Genomic DNA, 25,104 nt, shown 5'->3' on the forward strand with positions numbered 1-25,104 from the left:
AGAAAAAAAGTCAGCCAGTAATTAAGAAAAAAAGTGATGGAGATTAAGTAGTATTTTGGCTTATTTTTAGGACTCATGATGAGAAGACACAGAGTTCCTTTAATCAGGAAATTAATATCCATAATTTTCATTCAAAATTGTAGTATGTAAAGCAGATTCTCATTCAAAAACTCTCCTAAACACTTATTTATATATATGTTTTTATATAAGTAAAATTTTTCTCATATTTTTATATGATATGCACACATACACACACATGCACATACTACTTACTACATGTGCTGTACTTGTACTTTGTACCATGCATATTCAAATGTTTATATACATAAGCTTATTATAACATAAAAAGTAAAAGTAATGAATACTGTTTAAAATAACTAATATAGTATTTTTTAATTTTTGTGGGGATGGATTCTCAAATACTTAATTGTGATTTTAAAAGATCCAGTAAAGACTTCTAAAGCTAAAACACAATTTGATTTTAAAAAGAATGATTCTCCTTACACAATTATAAATATTTGCAGTAAATATTTTCCTCATAATACTGTTTTGACCCCATTTAAAAAGTATTAGATTCCTTTGATCAAATGAAAACTGAACCTTATAAATGGTTAGCTGAAAGTAGACCTTATTCTTGTCCTTCTTTAGAAGAGTAAAGATTTGTCCTAGGGAAGATGGCTGACTTCGGTTCCAAACATGCATATGCATTTAGACTGTAGCTCCTCAGCCCTGTGGACACAAAATTTGGACAGCTTATTAGGTTACATTAGCAATGCATGGCGGTTTCTCCAACACTAAGATATTCACGTTGAAACAGATTTCCTGTTCGTCTTATGTGTCTAGTAAAACTGTTTCCCCAATTACAATTTGACATATCAATAGAGGGTTAACAAGAGTATAATTACATAGCAGAATTCATCATGAACTATAATCAGTCTACAGGAAAATCATTATTTTATCTTGATTAGCAGATGAATATACTGCTAAGAAAGGGAGCAACTCTGACCTTTGTTAAAGTTGATCTTTTGTAATTGAGGTATAAGGTATGTAAAGATAAAAAACTGAAGGCCAGAGAATCAGGAAATGAAAGATAGTATGTGACTGAAGGTAACAATATTTTAATGTTATGCAATATAGTCAGAGAAATATTAAAAATTAGTTGTTTGCTGTGCATAGGTGGATCTCGCAAGAAGCTAAGGAAGCCTAGGCTTCAGTGCCTCTCACTTAGACACGTTCCATTCGAGGTCCTGAACCTAACTTTGCATTAGGAATTCTGTACTGAAGAAGACCAGCAAAGTTGTGTGTACTTCTACCCCCACAAAATCTGCATTGTCCATGTGAGTAAAGTAAAATAATTCCTGTTAGTTTTTTCTATTAGAAATAAGTATGGAGGATATATGTTTAAAAATTTATGAGTTAATTGAAATATCCATATATGACAAGTGGCTTTCTCACAATATATATGATGTGATATATAGAGAGATAGTTTCACTTTCATCATATTTTATATGTTGATTCTGAACTATAGAAAAATAATAAATGGGATTTTAATTATAGCTCTTTTTCTTAGTTTGGAAAGAAATATAGAGATGTGGGATTTGAATGCCCATGAAAGACATTTTATTTTACTTGAATATATTCTTGCGTCACTTTACCCTCCATAATATGTTGTACATTAGTGCTGATCAAGTTTACAGAGTTACATTTTGCTTTCCTAACCATTCAAAGTCAGGAATTAAAATATGGCATTGTATAACTGGGAAGAAGCTCATAGTGGATGTAGAGTAGATAATGGGTCACCTTGATAGCTTCTGTTTACATTACTTGTATATGGGCAAAATAATTATTACCTATATGTGTATTTAAGCTTAATTTTCATATAAACAGTATTTTTAATCTATGTTAAAATAGATAATATCTAAAAGTGTGATCTCTAGGTAGTTGTTAGTTTATTAGTATTGTACTTTAAAAAGATTTTTAAATAGGTCTGGTGCGGTGGCTCATGCCTGTAATCCCAGCACTTTGGGAGGCTGAGGCGGGCGAATCACCTGAGGTCAGGAGTTTGAGATCAGTCTGGCCAACATGATGAAACCCTGTCTCTACTAAAAATATAAAAATTAGCTGGGCGTGGTGGCAGGCGCCTGTAATCCCAACTACTCGGGAGGCTGAGGCAGGAGAATCACTTGAACCTGAGGGGCAGAAATTGCAGTGAGCCGAGATCACATCATTGCACTCCAGCCTGGGGGACAAGAGTGAGACTTCGTCTCAAAAAAAAAAAAAAAAAAAAGATTTTTAAATAATAGCTAAAAGTATGATCTCTAGGTAGTCCTTAGTTTATTAGTACTGTACTTAAAAATGATTTCTTAATAGTCAATTTTGGGAGGTAATTATTTCTTTTCTTGTATTTTCCAATTAGTTGGTGTCTAAAAATAAATGTTTTGTCTAATTTTAGATCAGGTATACATTCACAAAAGCATAAATCATAGTCTCACAGGAAATTCACAAATTTTCCATATGTTGTGAGATAATTGTCCTTTCTACAACCTCATCACAATGAATTTATATAGTTACCTAGATTTTCTTAGTGTGAATCTACCAATTAATTTTCTTGGTAGTTATTTTTTTCCCTCCTCTCTGTTACTATTGGCCTTGAAATACACACAGGATGGTTACAGTGTCCTAATAGCTATTTGTTACATGTGTGTGTTTCAGCATACTTGAATCAAGTGTACATTTATAGTACCAATAACCGCCTTTACAGCTTTACAGTTAACAATTCTCTCACAAAACTGTAGAGCATTAGGCATCTGAGAGCCATACAGAGGGCCACACTTGTTCCAAAGTGAACATATTTTTTTCTCCTCAACATATACACTACTGATTTTTTTTAAAAGTATGACTTTCAAGTGAATTAATGTATTGGTTAGGAGAACTGCTTGTTAAGTCCTTATTACCTCTTGTTGAAGCCTCAAAAGGCCGTGCTGAAAGCCAGAGGGGAAAAAAAGAGTAATGCACAGGTATCTTTTGCAGTGGGGTCTGTATTTTGAGTGCCTTGTGTGACAGGGTATTGTGTACAGCATCCTGTGGGAAAACCTATTAGGCCTTTGCATGTTAAAGCTGTATAATTTGTTGGGTTGTGAGTGGTCTGACTTAAATGTGTATTATAAAATTTAGACATCAAATATTCCTAATTAACTTTATTAGATGCATACTTGGAAGCACAATCACACTGGGAGGCAATGCAATGTGGTTACCTGGTCCTAGGTTTGAACTGTCTGAACTGTCTTATTTCAAAGGATTTCTGAATTAATTTTTCCCTAGAATTTCTCCTTCATTCCAAAGTAGAAACATACTTTGAAGAATGAAACAGATTGTTCCCATGAATGTATGCTTATACTCGACTAGAAATGATCTATGTTAAATGACTGTGTATATGAATTATTTCAAGTACTACCCCAAAGATATTTCTTATTGCTCTGAAAGAAGAAAAGCAATGTAAATCACTATGATTATTGCACAAACCACAAGAATTCTTCAACAATTTTAAGTAATCTGATCCTCTTCTTGGAGAAAATTGTTACCTAATAGTTTTTCCTTATGAATATTATTACTACTGGTATAAATCAAATTTCTACAAATTTCCTACTTAAGTCTTAAGAACTGGGTTCTTCCTTTGATGTTATTCATGTTCAGAAAGGAAATACCACTTTACTGTTTTAGGACAATTCCTAGAATCTATAGTAGTATCAGGACATATTTTGCTTTAAAATATATTTTGGTTATTTTGAATACAGACATTGGCTCCAAATTTTCATCTTTGCACAATCGTAATGAGTTTTCACTAGAACTTCTCAGCATTCAGGAACTTTGCAAATATAAGCATCATACGTGTTAAGACTGTATCATTTAATGCTATGAGATACATTGTTTTCTCCCTATGCCAAACAGGTGAACAAACGTAGTTGTTTTTTACTGATACTAAATGTTGGCTACCTGTGATTTTATAGTATGCACATGTCAGAAAAAGGCAAGACAAATGGCCTCTTGTACTGAATACTTGGGCAAACTTATTGGGTCTTAATTTCCTGACAGGATTTGACTCAATATTTGTAGAGCTTGCGTAGAATGGATTACATGGTAGTGATGCACTGGTAGAAATGGTTTTTAGTTATTGACACAGAATTCATCTCAAGGTGAATCTTTTATGTCTTTTTATCATAAGCATATCTGAATTTACTTTATAAAGATGGTTTTAGAAAGCTTTGTCTAAAAATTTGGCCTAGGAATGGTAACTTCATTTTCAGTTGCCAAGGGGTAGAAAAATAATATGTGTGTTGTTATGTTTATATTAACATATTATTAGGTACTATCTATGAATGTATTTAAATATCTTTCATATTCTGTGACAAGCATTTATAATTTGCAACAGTGGAATCCATTGAGCCCAGTGGGAAAGTCTTGGAACTCAGGTTACCCTTGAGTGATAATGCTGGCAGCCATCTCTTTGATCTGTGCTTAAACTGTAATTTATAGACCAGCTAAATCCCTAACTTGGATCTGGAATGCATTAGTTACGACCTTGTACCATTCCCAGAATTTCAGGGGCATCGTGGGTTTGGTCTAGTGATTGAAAACACAAGAACAGAGAGATCCAGCTGAAAAAGAGTGATCCTCAATATCCTAACCGGTCCTCAACTCAAGCAGAGTTTCTTCACTCTGGCACTGTGATCCTGAAACTTAGTAAAGGGGATTGTGTGTATTTTATACAAATTTAATACAATGTCTTACATTGATTGATAAATTCTTAAAGAGCAAAACTGCATTTTATTTCTGCATCCACATTCCAATCATATTAGGAGAACTAAGATATTTATCTATGAAGATATAAATGGTGCAGAGACACTTTCATCTGTGGATTGCGTTGTTTCTTAGGGTTCCTAGCACTGATGCCTGCACAAGCATGTGATATGTGAAATAAAATGGATTCTTCTCTAGCTAAATGATTTCCCTCTGGGGAGAGTTCTGGTACTGCAATCACAATGCCAGATGGTGTTTATGGGCTATTTGTGTAAGTGGTAAGATGCGATGAAGTAAGTGTGTTTTCATCTTCTGGAAACTCTTGATGCATGTGCTTTTGTATGGAATAAATTTTGGTGCAATATGATGTCATTCAACTTTGCATTGAATTGAATTTTGGTTGTATTTATATGTATTATACCTGTCATGCTTCTAGTTGCTTCAACCATTTTATAACCATTTTTGTACATATTTTACTTGAAAATATTTTAAATGGAAATTTAAATAAACATTTGATAGTTTACATAATAAATATCATGTTTTGCTTTCTTTTTGAGCAGTGTATATTCATTTAAATTGAAGGCCTTAGTTTTAATGATTGAATTTATCTATTACTGATTCCACAAATTTGTTGGAGCATCCCACTTCACACCAGTTTCCTGTGCTAAAAACTGGAAGTGTTGGCAGACCCAGTCTCCTGGAAACACTCCTCTTTCTCATGGTCTACATCCGTCTGTCCTCTGATCTGAAGTATCTAGCTCCTCTTCTATTTCCACCTGTACAAGTTCAAAATCTTTTCATTTCACGCCTTTAACAAGAATTTTGTCTTTTATCTCTTTACACTCTCACCTGTTTCCCCAGAATGTTCTTCCTGAAACTCAAATGAGGTCAAAATTTTCAATGGTTTCACATTTTTATATATATATATATATAATATATATATAAATTATATATATAATATATATATAAAATATATATATATATATTTTGTGGATGGATAAAATTCAAACTCCTCCATATAACACCTAGGGCTTTCCATCACCTGTCACCTTTCTTTCTCCAGCTTTCCACATTCTCGGCAGTCATATTAAATGTGTTTTCAGTGGTTCAACAGCAACAAAATATGATGCCATTATTTCTATTTACACACTGAAGACTCTCACAGGAATTATATTTTCCTCCCCAACTCCCATCTCCTTATTCCACACACAGATAACTTCTACCCAACATTTAAGTTCAAAAGTAACCTCTTCCAGAAGCCTTCCCCCAGTTGCTTTAAGACCTGACACCTGAACTCATTCATCATCTGGAGCACATCTTTTTTGTAGAACTCATTGAATACTGCTGTAATTGATTTACTGGACTCACTTTTCTGCCTGAATTTGCTGATTTTGTCTTTCGCCAACTGAAGCATAGTAGGTGCTCAATTAATGTTTATTAAATGTATAAATTCAGTAAGTGCATGCATGAATAAATGACATTCATTAGGTTGCAAGGTAAGCTTTTTTATGATTAGCATAGAAGCAGGTTTTGTTACTCCTAAATTTAAGCAATCCATTAGATTCTATGGAAATAGATTTTCTGTAAAACCTACAGTGCAGAACAAAAGCAAGCTGACTGGGAAGTTTGAGTCAGTCTCTCTTTTTCTCTACCACCACAGGTAGGTAGGTCCTGATGAGGGAAATACTCAGACGAATAGCCTATTATGAATTATTTAGGTCCCTACATTCTTGATACAGTATCTTTTCCATATATCTTGACAAAAAATATTGGTCTGATATGTAGAGCAGAAAAAAACCTAAATTTTTGATGATCAAATTTTACTTGGAAATAGACATGGGAGATTAAATAGCACTTTTCCCTGGGTAAAATGTTTTGGGAGAACAAGGAAAAAAGAAACCAACAACTTTGGCACCTATTAAATTTATACAGTTTTGAAAATAAATGCAATCCATGAGATATGTAGATATACTTATTTAAAAATTAATAAATATGACATGTGTTGAATTAAAATATATAATGTCTAGTAATTTGCTTTTAAATTGTCATTAGGCTTTTAAACATGCTGGTTCAGGTTCAGATAGACTTTTGTAACTGGAATACATCTAAACATTTTTTCTTAAATTTTTAGGCAATGTCTAATTTATAAGGATTTGAGATGATTACGCATACTGGGACAAGCAGGTTTTGGGTGGGTAAGTGTACTGTTGCTTTTGTGCTCCACATGCCCTAACAATTACATTTGCAGACTCCCTAGAGATCTGACTTTGAAAGTCAAGCCTGTTTTTTTTTGTTTTTTTTTTTTTAATGTCCTTAAGCAAAAGAACACCTGGTCACCAGTGGGCAGTGGCTAAAACTATGATCTAAAAAACATTTGATGTTTGAAAGAATTCAGAAGTAAAAATATAATTAGGATTCAATTCCTTACAAATTTTAGCTTTTAACATTTATTAATCTCTGAAAGGCAAAAAACAGGATTTTGGAGGTGTTAATGCAGGCTAAACACTACAAACATTGAAATAACTCTCCAGCTACGATAAAATAACTTAGTAAGTGTAAATGAAGATAACCCTAAGAGACGTATGGGAAAGTTATTTTCCACTAGTTTTCATTTTTATTGAAAATAAGATAAACTAATTTTACTTTTGTTATGTAATTAACATTGTAACTGTATAACATATCATTATGAGCATATGTTTTGTTTCCTAAAATCTAAGGACACCATAAAAATTTATTTCATGTTCTGAATGCTGCCTTCAGCTTACTTAATGTTCTCTTTTTAATTCTCACATTGCCATGTTCCTTTAATAATTTGTTACTCAGTGATCTACAAAGTTTAGCTCTTCGTTCATTAATTCAGCAAAAATTCACTCAGCACTTCCCCTATGACAAATCAGTATTGCAAGTGCAACGACTAACAGTTTAGGTAGTGCCTCTGCCTCATGAACCTACCATCTAGTTGGGGGGAAAGATGCTTTTTCTTGATCAGTCAAATGTGTAGTCACAAATTAGCATTAGTCTCAGGTGCTGTAAGACAGTACAGCCAGGTGGATGTGATCTGGTCTGGGATGTTGGCAAAGGCTTTCCTGAAGATGTAGTATGAGTTGCTATTGAAGGATGAGTGCACATTAACCAGATAAGAGGAGGCAGGGTGAGGAGTGTTACAGGCAAAGTGAATGATGTGACAATAGCCCTAAGCCAGAATAAAATAAGCAAGGCTTGTTTAAGGAAACAAATGAAAGACCAGCACAACTAGAACATAGGAGCAAAGTACAGAATTCACTCTAGGAGGAGCAAGTGTAGAGCACTTATTAGGCAATATTCTAGATTTCAGTATTTACCAATATAATGGAGATAGCATAGGCAAGTGAAATGTACATATAATATAAACAGTGAACTTTATCAAAATTTCAAATATTTCCTTCTCACATGTACATAGAATTTTTTTAAATAGTAAAAAAAAAAGATTTGGCCAGGCGCGGTGGCTCACGCTTGTAATCCCAGCACTTTGGGAGGCCGAGGCGGGCGGATCACGAGGTCAGGAGATCGAGACCACGGTGAAACCCCGTCTCTACTAAAAATACAAAAAATTAGCCGGGCGTGGTGGCGGGCACCTGTAGTCCCAGCTACTCGGAGAGGCTGAGGCAGGAGAATGGCGTGAACCCAGGAGGCAGAGCTTGCAGTGAGCTGAGATTGCACCACTGCACTCCAGCCTGGGCGACAGAGCGAGACTCCATCTCAAAAAAAAAAAAAAAAAAAGATTTGAGTTTTATTTTTTTAAAAAATCTTATATTTTACCTTTGTAAACTGCAACGGGCTTAAGACACATATTTGGAAAGAGAAAATAATTGGAGGAATTATATAATTAAGAAATGTGGGAAATCTTATTTCTAGGAATTTTACCATCGTCTCTCCTTTGCAAGTTTCCCTCCTCTCTTCCAAGTTAGATTATATCTGATCTACATTGTTAAATACTCACTGATATTATCTCTAATATTTGTGATTTTTAAAAAATACTCTTCTGGTGTTTTGATTTTTAAATCTAATTTTAACTTCTAAAACTTATTTATTTATTTATTGAGACACAGTCTCACTCTATTGGCCAGGCTGGAGTTCAGTGTCACAATCTCGGATCACTGCAACCTCTACCTCCCAGGTTCAACGGATTCTCGTGCCTCAGCTTTCTAAGTAGCTGGGATTACACGTGTGCACCACCATGCCTGGCTAATTTTTGTATTTTTAGCAGAGACAGGGTTTCACCATGTTGGTCAGGCTGGTCTCGAACTTCTGATCCCAAGTGATCCACCTGCCTCAGCCTCCCACAATCCTGGGATTACAGGCATGAGTCACCATGCCCGGCCTAAAATGTATATTTTGCCCACATGAAAACACTAAACAAAATCTAATTAACATGATGTGTTGTTAACAAAGTTATTGTCTCTCAAGTAAAGGCATTTATTTGGTTTTAATGGTTTACTATGAAAATCTTCAATATAATAAAATTATTTAAAGCTTTTTCTGATTCTTTAGAGACCCAGAGAATGATTTTGTTTGTTTTTTTCTACTCTTCATAATTCACAATAAAAGAAAAGTGGCTCTTGTAGCAAAAGAACAGTAATTTTGCTTAAGGGATTAAAAATAGAGAAAATATTATTTTAAATTATTTAAAGAACGTTTCCATGGAAAACAGGGAATCCTATGATATAGTTTTCTCATACTCAAATTTCCCTTACCTGAAATGTTATTGCCAGATGTTTTTCTATGCATTTTTAGTGATATATTGATTTCCTTAAAAGAATAATTTGATATCATCCAGATGTGCCTAATGATAAGAAAAAGCTAATGTAGAATGTCTACAATTATTAGTAAAACACTTTTTCAAATTAAAGCTCTCAGATTTCAGTGAAAGAATATTGAATCAAAGAACTGAAAGGGCAGAAGAAATTGAACAATGGTTCAATTTTGTAATAGATGTTATTTATCATTTTTATTAAACTTTGTATTAGCTATGTGCCTTGTATTGACTAGGATACTCCTCACCTGTGACTATGAATAAGACAGATGACAAGCCTTACTTCCATTTTTGGATTAAGAAAATGAGTCCAAAGTAAGTAAAATGGCTTGCCTAGAGTAACAGAGAAAGAGGTCAGAGTAGATTTTGATTATCAAATGACTCAAGTTTCAAACTGTTGAATCAAGCCATCTCTTAGGTGAAGGCAATTACTTAGTTTTATTTATAAGGCAATCGAATATTAAATATTTTTTATCTACTATATGATTAACAATGAATTTTACGATGTAGGAAATGTACCATGATTCTTCAGCCCTAGGAACTCACACTAATTCAGCTTGGATAAAGATGAATCTATAAAACCACAGGAATACACAATTTAATACAGGGTATGATTAACTGGAAACTGTGTGTTATAATTGTAAATAAGTTAATGGATAAGAGATGCTGGGCTTTGCTTTAGTCCTTAAATATTTGGAGGTGATTGACAGGGGGAGTAGAAGTTGATTTCAGATCATGACATATGTGTGGTTTACAATTTCAGTAAAGACACATAGTAAAAGTGGACCATGCTTTGGGTTTATAAAAGTGTTAAGTCCACGTAGACTAGAGAATAACAAATACGAAGAAGTTGGTTGTATTATATTCACTTATGACAGAGCCTTTAAAACATGAAAAAGAATTTGATCTGAAGACAGAAGTCACTGAAGGTATTTTGGGCAGGAATAATGTGGTCAAAGTGGCAACTGACCAAGGTTATGTTGTCAGCTCTGCTGGAGAGATTATAAGGAAAAAATCTAGAATCAGCAAAATATAGCTAATGAGCTTTTGCAATGAGCAGGCATGAAGAAGTCTAGATTGGGATTAGTGATGAAAGCAGATAAATAAAACATTTGTGAAGAAAAAACCAACAGGACTCTATGCCTAACTTACTAGAATAAGAGGAAGATGAGTCATTGTGACTCTGAGGTTTCAGCTGAATGAGTTGATGATTAGGGAAGTATGTGACTGAAACAGGCATGCTTGGTGATAAACTTCTGATTTCCCTTTATGGAATGACTGGAGATTGGCAGACATTTCCATTTGTGAAGTCCTGAATTTGGGGTGGTGAAAATTCCACTGGGGGCCGGGCACAGTGGCTCATGCCTGTAATCCCAGCACTTTGGGAGGCCAAGACGGGTGGATCACTTGAGTTCAGGAATTCGAGACCAGACTGAACAACATGGTGAAACCCGGTCTCTACTAAAAATACAAAATATTAGCCGCGCATGGTGGTGGGTGGCTGTAATCCCAGCTACTCGGGAGGCTGAGGCAAGAGAATCGCTTGAACCCGGGAGGCAAAGGTTGCAGTGAGCCGAGATCATGCCATTGCACTCCAGCCTGGGCAACAGAGACAGACTCCATCTCAAAAAAAAAAAAAAAAAATTCCATCTGGATATTTCCCCTGATTATTAGATTACAGGGCAAAAGCCCAGGTGAAAGGGCAGGATTCTAGATACACATTGTGAATGTTCTTGAGGAGGCGAATAACACTCTTTTCCACTGGGTCTCTTAATCAATTAAGACATACATCTAAATTATAAGGCAGACAGAAGAACAGAATATCACCATCATGCAGATACAGCTAACACAGGAGAATATGACTCATAGCTATGGACAAGTGGACTTTCTAATATTGAACTCTAGGGTTAAAAAACTGTGCCCATCTAACCGTAGGCAGCCTTGTACCATTGAAGCTTTTTCCCACGGATCCTTGACCCTGTAAAACTTACAGTGTGAATTAATGCCCAGTAGAATTGATGTCCTCTGTGGTCAGGCTGCTTCCCAAGAAGAAAATACATATAATCAGTTGTTGTTGTTTTTTTTCCACCAAACTCACCTATAAGATTAAGACACTACTGTTCTAGAAAGAGGCCAAGAGTATTTCCTTAATGTAGCTCTTAATGAAAACAAATAACAGGCATGCGAAAGAACCATCTCCTCTTCCCCACCTTATCACACCTAGGCATACTCTGACAGAGATGATGCTTTGGGTTTATAAACCATGTCTATTGCACTTTGTAGCCACAACCTAACTCAAGTAGGCTGTCTGGAAAATATTAGTCTCAACATATACTTTTTGATGAAATGAAATTGCCAGTTGAAGATGATGTGAATTGATGGCTTTCCATCAGTGAGAATGTAAAAATGGAAGCACATAGCCCCATGGAATAAGCTTGCATGAGCTGGGTAGGAAATGAAATGAGGCAGGAGAACTAAGAGGGAAAAGAGCAGTGGGCATCTACTAAGAATCTTTGGATCTAAGATGGATGTCTATTTTAGATGATGAAACAATTTATTGTAGTTTCAGAATACCTTCATTGATGTCATCTTTTATTTCTCAAATTTGTTCAAGTTGGATGGATGGCAGACATCCTGAGCTTTGTGTTTCAGATATGTGGTGAGTGAAAAGATGTCAAACAATGATCGCTGTATTATCTTCGGATCCCAGAAGCAGTCAAGGACACAATTTTCAGCCTTACCAAGCTTGTCTTGTTATGGTCTATTAGATTGTATTGTTTGATACTCTTTTAGATGCAAGTAACAGAAACCAATTCAAGTAATTGAAACAAAAGAGGAGTTATGATAAGAATACAGTAATGTCTTGAAAAACCCTTAAGGAATGCCATCTGGCTCAGAAGGGCTGAAAATCTGGAAATGGAAAGCGATATGAAACCAGGCATTATTCTCTCTCCATTTCTTATCTCTATGTCTCTGGGTGACTGTATTATAGCTCTACTCTTCCATGTACTGGCTTTCTCTCTGCAATGCCTTAGGCTATACATCTTCCCCAATTAAGAGAACAACTCAAAGACTCAAATCTTTAGTCACAATAACAGATACTAAGTTCTAACCCCAAATAGAGTCTAAAAATTCTTCTAAGGTCCCTGCACAAGTAGATGGGTGAATGATTTTGAAGAAGTAAAATTCCCAGAGAATATAATGCCTATAACAGGTTTCGTCTACATACACACACACCACATACACAGTTACACAAAGCATGAATAAATCAAGAAAGTGGAAAGAATGTGAAAAGTGAAATGCAGCCAATAACATCTAATGACTATCAAATGCATATTATATGACTTTAGTACATTCTAAGCGCTAACAGTATGCTAACTTGTTCAATCCTCTTGCCACTTTGTGAGGTCTACACTACTATGAAGCAAGGTGGAGTTAAGCAGTTTGTCCAAAGGCACACGGCAAGTGTCTGGCACATTTTAGACACCTTTACATAAAAGCCTCTTAAAATTATCCCTGTTCTTTGATCACCAATTGTTTTATTGTTGATCTATTCATAAATATTGAAATTTTTTTGCTTATCAGACAAAAGCAGAAGAAACTGCTGTCATGGGAGAATTGATGATGAATATTACTTGGTTCTTCAGGCTATCCATTGGCTACAGGGCATACTGGCATTTGCCTCACCTAGCTGTAGGGGGATGTTAAGGGTGATTTACAATTTGGGAAGTTTTCTCACCAAGGGAAAATCCAGCAAATAGTAAAGCAATTCAAGTCATATAATAGGCCTCATTTCCACAATCCTGCCATGAGGGTCATTGCTAGTAAAAATGATTACCAGCTACTACTTACTTCTAATTAACAATTCCCCTTTCCACTTGGTTTCAGAAGTTTCTGTTTTGTCAGGAGAGGAGTGGCATGAGCAGTGGGCAGAACAATAGGGAGATGTGGATGCATTTCCAATTTCAGTTAGAGATTTTATCACTTCCTCAAAAATGGTTTAGATCAAACTGACAAAACATGAAAGTACAGAATTTTTTAACATGTATAGACACATTTAAAATTAAGCTTACTAATATACATATTTATATATATTTACCTAATATATTAGTATATATATTTAATACCTAATAAGCAAATAGAGTTTTTGAATATCCATGGACCATTCACAAAAATTGAATTTCTCCTGGGACTCAGTGAAAACTAATTAAATTCCAAGAATTCAATTATCTGAGAGACTGTGGCAATAATATAGCAAAATCAAATCAACAACAAAAGGATAGCTTAAAATTCTACATATCTGCCATCTTAAAAATACATTGTTGGCTTGGGGCGGTGGCTCATGCCTGTAATCCCAGCACTTTGAAAGACAGAAGCTGGCCACCTGAGGTCAGAAGTTTGAGGCCAGCCTGGCCAACATGGCCAAACCTCATCTCTACTAAAAATACAAAAATTATTGGGAGGCTGAGGCGGGTGGATAACAAGGTCACGAGTTCAAGACCAGTGTGGCCAAGATGGTGACACCCCATCTCTACTAAAAATATGAAAAATTAGCCAGGCATGGTGGCTGATGCCTGTAATCCCAGCTACTCGGGAGGCTGAGGGCAGAGAATTGCTTGAACCTGGGAGGTGGAGGTTGCAGTGAGCCGAGATCGCACCGCTGCACTCCAGCCTGGGTGACAGAGCGAGACTCTGTCTCAAAAAAAAAAAAAAAAAAAAATTAGCCAGGTGTTACATACCCGGCTAGGTAGCACATGCCTGTAATCCCAGCTACTAGGGAGGTTGAGCCAAGAGAATTGCTTGAACCCAGGGGGCAGAGTTCGCACTGAACCCAGTGAGCCGAGATCGCACCACTGACTCCAGCCTGGGCGACAGAGCAAGACACTGCCAAAAAAAAAAAAAAAAAAAGGTTAAAACTTTAGGTTAGGGAAAAACAGTTTCAAAACTTTAGGTTAGGGAAAAACAGTTTCAAAATACTTAGAAGAGGATGATAATGAAAAAACAGCACGCCAGCAGTTTTAGCTTCTAGCTAAAGCAGTTCTTAGAGAGACATTTAGAAGGCAGGTGGAATGGAGCTGTGGCCACGGGAAGGAAAATAACGACAACAGAAACAAAGCAGCAACAAAACCAGGTGAGGGGCTGCACAGGTTCAGCAAGAGGAAGGATCATGAACTGAGGAAATGCTTAATAGTGTTAAAAAAATAATAATTTTGAACAAATTAAATGCAATAATGTATTCCATTAAAATCGGTTTTCAGAAAGGGGAGTTATTAAACAGCAAATTACAATGATACGAAAGGGCTGTGATAGAAATGTATGTACCAATGAAAAATAGTGCGTGTTTTAAAATAGCACAGCTTCTTCATTTATGCATCTGAGGTTTAAACGAGAGAGGAAAAAATGAAGAAAAAGAAGAAGGATGGTTAGTTTTCCATGTTAGCAAGAAAAATCCTTCTCGCCTATAGAGTACTGCAATTCCCTGCTTCACTGTCCAGAGAATTTACTACTATTTTTTAGGTTTGAGAAAAAAACAAGTATAGAACAGACTCTCTCACTTCTGAGCTTTTCTAGCAGAATCTATAACCTAATAATCTGCAGTGTCCAGGCAGTGTAATTTTCAAATAAGATGCTCTCTGCAATTTACCTTTAACTCTTTTTTTTTTTTTTTTTTTTTTTTTTTTTTTTTTTTTTTTTGAGACAGAGTCTCACTCTGTCACCCAGACTTGAGTGGTGTGATCTCAGCTTACTGCAACCTCCGCCTCCCAGGTTCAAGTGATTTTCCTGCCTCAGCCTCCTGAGTAGCTGGGACTACAGGCACATGCCACCACGCCCAGCTAATTTTTGTATTTTTAGTAGAGACGGGGTTTCACCATGTTGGTCAGGCTGATCTCCATCTCTTGACTTCGTGATCCGCCTGCCTCGGCCTCCCAAACTGCTGGGATTACAGGCATGAGCCACTGCGCCCGGCCACTTTTATTACAGGCATGAGCCACTGTGTCTGGCCACCTTTAACCCTTTAGTAAATAGAGCTACAACAAGAAGCCTTGAGATGAGCTTATTAGCTTTTTAGCTATATAATAAAACGAATGTGGCAATGAAAGATCCTTCCAGAGATGTTCATTGAATCTCAATATGAATATAGATTTTAAATCATTGGTTTATCCTGTAAAATTGTTTTCTCTCATTTATCAAACCTGATTCTTATCTGCATTATACAAACACAATGATAATTTGTATTTTTAAACTGGAAATTTACCATTGAAACCCTGATTTGCTTTATACAACATTTCCTGTTATAAATGGATTTTCCAGATTATCAATAACTAAATAAGTTGTGATGTTTATAACATGCATTAACTTTTCTTTTACTGATGACATGTTTTTCTCACTGTTTCTTAACATTATTATAATTTACTGTTAAAGAATGTCCTTCTTTTTCCTAGAAACCGAACTTTTTTATAGATGTACTATATTGTATACTTTAATTCAATAATTTAACTCGTTCAACAAACAAAAAACTACTGTGCCCCAGATTGAGTGTTGTGCATTCAAACATAAAGCAGTTTTTCTCAAGTAATTAGCAGCCTGATGAAAGAGACCCATAAACAGATATAAGACAGTGCTTTAAGGGCCTGATAGCGGCATGAATGGGGCATTGCGGCAGCATGATAGTTAATACCTAATCCTACCTAGGGAGCATAGAGATGAGATTCTAGAGGGATGATTTATAAACAAGGCATTAAAAACTAACCAGGCAAAGGGGTATAGGAGGGTTGGGATTGTGAAAAGCATTCCAGCTGTTGTACATGCTGGGCACAACACGTGCAAATTTAGAATGAAAATATCATACAAAGTGCACAGGGATCTTAAGCAGTGTTTGAGGCAGAGGAGAGAGACATAGGCTGCAGACGTAGGCAAAGACCAGGTCAGATGGCTCCATATAGGACTTGGTGAGGAAGCTGTATATGATTCCTTTGGGTGACAAGCAAGGAATATCTCTACAAAAACCCTGAGTATTTGAACAGAGTAGATTATAGAGAATCAACACATAAGAAGGGCGACAATAAAGAGGTCTGTGGCAATTGTTCTAGGCAAGACATTGAAACTAGCATTGCAAAATTATAACTGAGACAGTGAAAGAGAGTGGACCTAACCTACTCCATCTTGCTTCTAACATCCAAACTGTCCTTGTTCATTCCTGGGTGTAGGTTGAACTAACTTTGGGAGGAACTTAGTTTATAGTTTAAAACAAAGAAAATAACAGGCCTTACCCAAAACCTCCTTCTTGCCTGTGGACTAGACTGCCTTTGTAGGACTAACAAATTAGCCACAAGATTAGAAATTATAGTTTAGAAGTCATGCAGCTAGAGGCTACAAGACTCTGACTCTCCCTAAACTGCTCCTAAAATCAGCGTTTGAGATACTTTGCAGACTCTGCACTTGATGGATAAGGTGGCACCACCTAGATTGATAAACTGGCTCATCTGATCTGTGGCCCCCACTCAGGAACTGACTCAGTGCAAGAGGACAGCTTCAATTCCGTATGATTTCATCTCCTACCCAAACAATCAGCACCCTCGACTCACTGGCCTTCCCCTACCCACCAAATTATTTTTAAAAACTCTGATCCCCTGATGCTCAGAGAAACTAATTTGAGTAATAATAATGAAACTCCAGTCTCCTGTACAGCCAGCTCTGAGTGAATTACTCTTTCAGTATTGCAATTCCACTGTCTTGATAAATCGGTTCTCCATAGGCAGTGGGTAAGGTGAACCCATTGGGTGGTTACAACATAAGCACCAAACCCAGTCTGTGGACATAGAGACTGTAATGAGGGGACATATTGGTTGCCTATAGCTACCAAAATAAATTACCACATACTTAGTGGCTTAAAACAGCATAAACTTATATCTTACAGTTCTGGAAGTCAGAAGTCTGAAATGGATCTATGGGGCTAAAATCAAGGTATCAGCAGAGCTGTGTTTCTTCTTATTACTCTGGGGAAGAGAACTGTTTCTTTGCCTTTTCCAGTTTTCCTGCATTCCTTGGCTTAAGGCCTCTTCCTTGAGTCCCTCTGGCTTCTTTCTCTGTTGTCACATCTCCTTCTCTGTCTGTGATCCTTCTACCTTCCTTTTACAAAGATCCTTGTGATTATATTGGGTTTGGCTCATTGAGATAATCCAGAATAATCTTCTTATCCCAAGAGCTTCAATTTAATTACATCTGCAAAGTGTTTTCTGTCACCTAAGAAAATACTTTCACAGGCTTGAGGGATTAGGATGTTGACATCTTTGGTGGGCCATTATTGTGTCTATCACAGGGAGTAAATGCAAAAAGTACTTGGGAGAATTTATTAATTTATGAAGATGGTGTGGGATGAGTGAGGGAGACAGTAAAATATTCCCAGGTATTTAATTTACTTAATTTTAAGAATAGAGGTGTTCCACAGACACAGGGAGGGGAACGTCACACAATGGGGCCTGTCGGGGGGTAGGGGGCAAAGGGAGGGAGAGCATTAGGACAAATACCTAATGCATGCAGGGCTTAAAACCTAGATGATGGGTTGATAGGTGCAGCAAACCACCATGGCACATGTATACCTATGTAACAAACCTGCATGTTCAGCACATGTATCCCAGAACTTAAAGTAAAATAAAATAAAATAAAAATAAAAAAGTAAACAAGAAAAAAATAGCGGTGTTTATCCACTAAGATGAAGCATATTAGAAAGAAATTCATTCGAGTGTGAAGACTATAATGTTGAGTCATGTAGACAACTATATGTGACAACCACAACATTTAAAACTACGTATGTGGCTTGCATTTTGTGGTTCACATTAGTTTTTTACTAGCCAGTGGTAGTCTAAAAAGTCCTATTGCAAATACCTTTGGCCTATGAAAGTTCAAAGCCTCTTCACGATCTCTTCGAATTCCCAGATAGTCCATTTTCATGGGGCTTCCTCCAAATATCTGCCCTATACACATTGTCTGTGTTTTGCTCTACATTAGCACAATATAAAATTTAGAAGCTTTATCAGTTATTTAAAGAAAAGGATTTGTATGTGTAGAAACATTATTGACAATGTATGAGTCACAGAATCACATCATAAGCCCTGCCTTCTCTTTCACTACACATTTTCTCCCTTAATTCTTTATTCATTCTTCCTTTTCTTCTTTCTTCTGAGAAACAAAGCAAACTATCTCTTTTTCTCCTGCTAAGTAGTTCAGTAAGCGTCTTATTCTGTTTGAGCATGCTTTTGAGATTTGTCTCTCTTCCTGAAATCAGGCAGTTTTCTCCTTAAGATCAGGTCTAGTGAATAAAGTTTTCTTCATCTTTTTACACTTGCAATACAAAGATGAAAGTCACTGGAGAGATTTTTTTGTGTATTCACAGTCTAGAGGGGGATACAGGGAAGGTAAATAAAAATGAAGATAGATATGCAAAGCACCACCATATAGCAATGTATAGAGGCTATGGGACCACAGAGTACAAAAATGCATATCATTAATTATGTGAATTGATGAACGTAATTAGTAGCTGAATCTTTTTTTTTTTTTTTTTTTTTTTTTTTTGAGACAGAGTCTCACTCTGTCACCCAGGCTGGAGTGCAGTGACGCAATCTCGGCTCACTGCAACCTCTGCCTCCCGGGTTCAAGCGAGTCTCCTGCCTCAGCCTCCTGAATAGCTGGGATTACAGGTGCATGCCATCAAACTCAGCTAATTTCTAATATTTTTTGTAGAGATGGGGTTTCACCATTTTGGTCAGGCTGTTCCCGAACTCCTGACCTCAAGCGATCTGCTCGCCTTGGCCTCCCAAAGTGCTGAGATTACAGGCGTGAGCCACCGTGCCCAGCCTAGTAGCTGCATCTTCTTGGCTACATTCACAGTATGCTCCAGCCAAGTGACCAGGTGACATTCATCACTCTACATCAAATTTTCTACTCAAAATTTAAATGTAATTTTATCACAAAACCACTTATTTAAATAAAATTCTATGGAAAAGTGGAAACTGATCAATAAAAGCACCCTTACTCTGATTTTGGTGAGAGATGTGGAGCCACATCTATTCACCTATTCACTCCTCTCTGCTGTTACAAAACGTAGTAACCCCCAGTGGGACTTTGGGGAGCATAGTGTAAAAAGCATTGTTCTGTTTTCCTTTCCCTGAGACACTCTACTCTCCCAATTTTTCATTTCTGATAAGTCCTCTTCAGTGAATGCAGAAGGCTTCTCAACTTCCAAATATCTCTAAAATGCTGGTTTCCTGTTGCTCTCCTCACTCTCAATCTTCCTTGTGTGTTTTTATCCAACATGGTTTCAACTCTGCTCCCTAAAGGCTACGTTCATCCAAATTTAAACTGCCAACAGCATTCTCATGCGGGCTTCAGGTTCCAATAGCAACATACCTGCTAGATATATCCTGTTGGCTTGAGCTTCCACAAGCACCTCAACTTCTACATGTCACATTTAAAAAGTAAAGTAGGCCGGGTGCAGTGGCTCACACCTGTAATCCCAGCACTTTGGGAGGCTGAGGCAGGCGGATCACCTGAGGTCAGGAGTTTGAGAGCTCCTGGCCAACATGGTGATATTCCCTCTCTACCAAAAATACAAAAAAAAAACAAACAAAAAAATGAGCCAGGAGTGGTGGTGGTGGGCCTATAATCCCAGCTACTAGGGAGGCTGAGGCTGGAGAATCACTTGAACCCAGCAGGCAGAGGTTGCAGTGAGCAGAGATCGTGCCATTGCACTCTAGCCTTGGTAACAAGAGTGAAACTTGGTCTCAAAAAAAAAAAAAAAAAAAAGTAAAAATAAATAGGTAAAATTATTTTGATAGTGTATTTTATTTAACACAATATATCGAAAATACTGTTTTCTTAGTAATCAATATAGAAATTATTAACAAAATATTTTACATTTCTTTTGTTGTACTGGTGTACATTTTATACTTACAGCACATCTCAATTTGGATTAGCCACATTTCGGGTACTTAATAGAAACGTGGCTACTGGCTACCATACTGGACACCTGTGAAGCAGGTTCGCTGTGTACTGGCATCAATCTTAGGGGAGGGCTCTAAACACTTTGTTAATAACATGCACTGGTATCAATCCACATGATTCCAGTGAAACACTCACACAAGTGTAGCAATTTTACTACTCAGAGATGGGCAGCAAGGGACAATAGAAGCCTAAAATCCATGGTGAGCCAGTCTCCTAAGGCTCAGAACACTGCCCAGGGTGGATGGAGCCTCATATGCCTGGGCCCTACGTCACACCACAGCTGAGGGACCCTGAAAAGCACTCTACGCTGGGTTTTATACCCAGGGGTAACTTGACTAGCTGAGCTAAAGCATTGCAAGCATCCATCCTGTTCTAGGAGGGTGAGAACAGAGTCCAAGCTATTCTAGTCAATTCCTCCTTATTCCAAGATGTTATATTCCCAGCATATTCTATAGCTATTCTAAAGTGAGAAAGGGAGGAAGAGCTGGGTTGCAAGGCCACCAGAGGCCTCATTCTGCAACATCAAAAATTTAGATGCGCATAGTGTAGGTAACCTGCATTCAATATTAATATTTTATTTTTAGTGTTTCTCTGGAATTTATGACCTTAGCACAAACATGGAGTTGCATTTTGAATGACACTTAACCAGGAATACATTCTCACCACAGCTGCCTAACTATTAGATGTATAACTTAGCACAAATGAACACATACTTTCTTGAGTAGGAAAAAAATGGTTAAGCAGCAGTATAATGTATTTTCTTTCTTTGCCTGGAAAATGCCCCCAAGAAAGAACAAAAGCCACCGAGTTGAGTCTTCTTATACACATTCAAATTACAGATCTATTGAGAAACATACTAACTGTATTTAGTTATGGGAAAGTCTTTATTTATGGAATGCTTTGAGCAGATGCACCTGGTCTGTCAATGATTGCTTATGGCAAACTGTCAATTGTTAGGAATGAAATCTATGGATGTGTGGCCAAGACTTTCTAGGAAATTTTATGAAAGCTATTTCAGTACAAAATGGAGATAATGCATGATAAAAGGTATGTCTTCTATGTAAGTAGTATTGTTGCATATGTTATTAGAGATTACCTAAGTTAATCAGGGCCAGGAAGTATTCTGATCTGGTGAGAAGACACCAAGACAGCTAAACTAGGGGATCTGGACTTTGCCTGTGCCATGGATTACTTTAAACTCAAAATTATTAGGAAAGCCTGATACTGGATAAAATCTCTGATTCATGTGAGTTTGGTTTGATAATTCAGTTATTTGTGGTTTTTGTTAAAAGATTGAAATATTTAACATGAAGAAAATGAGGTCTATGAAGATATGCTTGGTGACATGGTTGCAAATAAGCTCTGATTATTAAGCAAGTACTTGAAGGTCTAGTAGAAATTACTTTGTATGAAGTGGTGTTGTCCTAAATAGTAACCACTAGCCACATGTAGCTGTTTAAATTTAAATTAATTAAAATTTTAGAAAGTTAAAAAGTCAGTCCTCAGTTACGCTAGCCACATTTCAAATGCTCAATAGCCACAAACAGTCAATGGCTACTTTATGGACAATATGAATACAGAATGCTTCCGTTATTACAGAAAATTCTGTTGAACAATCCTTTTCTAGCAACTGAAGATATTATTGGGTACCATGAACCAGAAAGAGGACTTAGTTTTGAGTTAGAACATTCCAATGAAATATTACAGAGATGTCTAAAAGTAGGAAATAATTTGGTATAAAAGTAGGAAAAAATTTGCTTTGGTTTTGAGACATGAAAGAGATTGGAGGAGAGGAAAGAGGTATAAGCAGAGACCTGGAGAAATGGGAGAAGGCTATGCATTTTGCCATATAATTCTGTATTTGTGAGTACTACATTTTTAATGGCATTACTGAACTTGAGAATAGGCAGCAGTGTGTGTGTGTGTGTGTGTGTGTGTGTGTGTGTGTGTGTGTACTATTAAAGGAACCAAACTTTCTTTATGAATAGGTCTGGAAGTAGACGGCACCAAGAAAAAGTAAGGCTATACAAGAAGGCTTTGGCTTTTCTACTATTCTAGAATTTATGATTCAAGCCATATACCTAGGTCCCTAAGACAGAGAGGGAAGGAAGATGCACTTAATATTTGAATTATGGTAGTACATGACATGGTGTCTGACATGAAATAGATCCTCAATAAAATGGTCAAATGAATGGATTAATCCAACACCAATTGGCTTTCTTGAAGCAACTTTTGTTCATAGACAGCTATCAGTGTGTGGAAGATTAACGCAGCACAATCTTTGACTTGTTTTGATTTTGCAATGACAATGTAAATTTTGGTCAATTGCAGTTCAGACATAAGTATCTTTAGAAGCTAAAAGGTAGACTCACTTGTACTGGAGGCCTCTTAACCTTTGGAGGTTCATAGTTTTTTAAAAAATTTTAGATTTATTGCTGTGCTTAGTACTCTGCAGTGACTAAGTAGCCACTAATCTACAGCATATCTTCGACTACAGAGTAAACCTTATAATTCTACAGAGATTTTGCAGGCACCACCAAGTTGAAAAAATGCAAAAATTAGATGACATGAACACATTAACCTTTTTAACTCACTCTACGACAATTCCAGAAGCGCATCTCAGTTTTGATCCTGGCAAACCAGTCCTGGGGTCTGACTTAAGTGCTTAAATTTTCTTGTCTGGTTTAGATTCAGTGTTGCTGAACTGTATAAAAAAGACTTCATTAAGTTGACTTTCATTCTATTTATGCCTTTGTCATTTCCTTCAGTGTTTAAGGGAAAATAACACATAAGAAATCATTGCTGACAGGCCTAGAATTTGTCTTCTATTATTTATTGTGATACTCCTCTCTCCACCCACCATTATACTCTAACAAGTCAAATATCAGTGAAGGAGATGTTTAAGACCCTGTAATTCACAGCATGGTATCTGTTTTGACTATATTTAATAGCCAGCACATACTCCAAATGAGTTAAAGCATGTTATTGTGTAAGCATTTATTTTCACTATTTTATTGCCTTGATAAACATTTTCCTACTTCTCCACTGCTTTTCTGTTCTTTTGTAAGTTTATGTCACAGGATATAACTAGCTAATGAGTAGGATTAGATACGGCACCAACCAGGCTGTTAAGTGTAGCAAGTTACCACCACATTAGCAAATGGAGAAACACATATTAAACACTCTAAATACTCTGGCCTCACATTTTTTTTCACACATCCATGTCTACAAGAGGCTTTCCTCTTGACTCAGTACCTAACTTGGTTTTCTCTGTCCGAGGGATTGGCATCACCATTTTACTTATGGCTCAAGTCAGAGATTTGGTTATCAGTTTCAACTCCCCCCACTATATCCTGTACGTCCATTATATTTGATAAATTTTCTAATTGTATTGCTTACAAGATAATTTGAGTGAAGCTGAGTTCTCTCTCTTCACCTCCTTTCAGAATTATCTAGACTGTGTATCATCTACGGATGACTAATTAGAAAGACTTTAGTTTTTCTTTTATTCCCAGTAATGTCCTGTTTTATAACTAAATCAGTTACAATTTTGATTTTACAAAATCCTATTGTATTTAATAGCTTTTACTTATTCAATAAGGAAGAAAATAGGAATCTGGATATATTAAAATATTGACTTTTGCCTCTTTCCTTAAATTGTCTTCTAAACTCTGATGAGAGCCTAGCCATCTATATCAAATGTACCATAAAACTCAGTACACATGCTAGAATTAGCTCTCCTGTAAATACAAAGTAATGCTGATGCAGTTAGATCACCTGTGCTGCAAGTACTGTCCAGAAATTATTCCACAATTCTTTCAGTTTTCTTTATAAGAGTTAAAGTTTGTTCATAGCACACTTTGGTTTGTTGACTAGTTATAATTATTATGTATTAGCTTTGTGTAATTTACTGGAGTAAATATCAAGGGATATTAAGGGGAAATAATAAACATGATATGTGCATAAAAGGAGCTATATAGTAATGCAAGGGAGAATACAAAAAAGATTTTAAAAACATGAATAGCCAACTAAGGTTGTAAAATTTCGTACTAAAAATTTGAATATTAGAATGAAGATAATTTTTACAGTTTCATTGACAATGACAAATAGGAGACAAGCTAACTGCCAACGATATGATAAGTAAATAAACGGGATAGCATACAGACACTAAAAATCATACTTTCCAAAAATGTTTAAAACATGAAAAATGCTCATAGTATTAGTTAAGTAAAAATAAAGAATGTAAAAATCAAAATCATCTACATAGTAAAAAAAATCTGAATTTATGCAGCTTTAAGAAGTTTACCTTTCACCCTTTCATAAAAACAAATCTCTTTTGTGGCTCAGTCCTTACAGCTGTAGTATGCTCTACCACTACTTGCTGGTGTCATATGTTATGTCCTCCATCATTTGTGAAAGCTTTGGCATCTGGCTTATATCCATTAGAATAGCTACGTCACACTACAACAATAAATGACTCAAAAACTCTGTTGATTTATAATGATAACTATTTC

This window comes from Nomascus leucogenys, chromosome 7b, assembly GCF_006542625.1.
Source record: "Nomascus leucogenys isolate Asia chromosome 7b, Asia_NLE_v1, whole genome shotgun sequence".
NCBI lineage: Eukaryota > Metazoa > Chordata > Mammalia > Primates > Hylobatidae > Nomascus > Nomascus leucogenys.